General features: G+C 41.5%; 1 protein-coding gene across 3 annotated transcripts in view; it reads right to left on the reverse strand.

The window, feature by feature from the left end:
• LOC102245006 (chromosome unknown open reading frame, human C10orf11) overlaps nt 1-1,763 on the reverse strand; it is a 1,043,798-nt gene that overhangs the window by 418,902 nt on the left and 623,133 nt on the right. The gene's annotated exons all lie outside the window — the stretch shown is intronic.

Below are 1,763 nucleotides of genomic sequence, written 5' to 3' on the forward strand. Positions count from 1 at the left end.
TTTTTTTTAAATCTTCACCTGAGGATATTTTTTCCCACAGATCTTTAGAGAGAGAGTGGAAGGGAAGGAGGAGGGGAGGAGAAAGAGAGAGAGAGAGAGAGAGAGAGAGAGAGAGAGAGAGAGAGAGAGAGATATGAGACAACTCGTTGCCTCCCCCATGTGCCCTGACCAGGGTCTGGAATCAAAACCTGCAACCGAAGTATGTGCCCTTGAATGGAAATGGACTCTCAGTTCTCAGGCCAATGCTCTAAACCACTGAGCCAAACCAGCCAGGGCTTTATCTCTTTCTTCAAGGTTCACTCTCGTGCACCTCTTGAGCCCTACACAACCTCCCAAACCTCAGAATCATTCCAAATGGGCACTGCCACCTGCATTTCCTATGCCATATCGATTTCACTCTACTCACTTTTTATCATATCAATGGCCACAAACATGCAACTTGGCAAAGATATGATATCATCACAAGGAATGATCTAATGCTGAAACTGTGAATACCTGAAGAGGTCCTTCACACTTGGTGTCTGACAGATGTCCTCAAACATTATAAATAAATATAAATAAAATAAAAACAGATTGTGGGCTTAAATGTAAAACCTACAGCTATAAAATTTCTAGAAGAAAACATAGGAGAAAAATCTTTGTGATCTTGTGTTAAGCAAATATTTCTTAGATATAATACCAAAAGTGTAATCTATGAAAGTAAAATTTGATAAACTGAACATCAAAATTAAAAGCTTTTGCTCTTCGAAACACACTACTAACAAAATGAAGAGGCAAGCTACAGATTGGAATGATATTTAAAAACACATAAATGATAGATAACTTGTATCTAGATTATACTAAGAACTTTAAAAACTCAATGAAAAGATCTGAAAAACACTTCACCAAAGATGTATACATTACAGTAAGCTCGTGAAAAGGTATACTAGACACCTATCAAAATGGCAAAAGTTAATACACAAACAAAATTCTGAAAATATTAAGTTCTGGCCAGTATGTGGAACAATTGGTAGCTTTCATGGATTGTTGACTACAATGCAAAATAGTGCAGCCAGCCTCTTTAAAAAGAGGTTGGAAATTTCTTCAAGAGTTAAACATACACTTATGATGAGACCCAGAAAATCCCACTCCCAGGATTTTCCCCAAAGAAATGGAAACGTATATCCACACACAAGTATCATGTTCACATAAAAACTGTGCCCAAATGTTAATACCGATAGCAGCATTATTTATAACTAGAGGCCCAGTGCACAAAATTCATTCACTCAGTGGTGGGGGGGTGGTCCCTCAGCCCAGCCTGTGCCCTCTCACAGTTCGAGAGCCCCACAATAGATTGCCCCACAGAGGGAAGCCCCGCCCACCCGCCGCAGTCCACAGGTCAGTGGCCTGGGCCTCCCTCAGCGGGGTGATCATGGGACAGTGGCGGAGTCCCCCAACCAATGGCATTGTACCTGCCTTGGCTGGCCTAGTGCCAGTGCGTGTCATAGTGTGGTCGTCCAGGTGGTCATTCTGCTGTTCAGCCGTTCAGTCAATTTGCATAGTATGCTTTTATTATTATAGATTATTATAGATTACCCAAATCTGGAAACAACCCAAATGTTCCCCAATTTATAAGTGGAAAAACAAATGGTGGCACATCCATACAAAGGAATACTATTCAGCCCTGGCTGGTATGGATTAGAGTGTCAGGACAAGTACCGAAGGGTCTCAGGTTTGATTTCTGGGTTGAGGTTTGATCCTGGGCCCCAGTCAGGGCACATTTG

Source organism: Myotis brandtii, unplaced genomic scaffold (genome assembly GCF_000412655.1).
Source record: "Myotis brandtii unplaced genomic scaffold, ASM41265v1 scaffold190, whole genome shotgun sequence".
NCBI classification, from domain to species: Eukaryota; Metazoa; Chordata; class Mammalia; order Chiroptera; family Vespertilionidae; genus Myotis; species Myotis brandtii.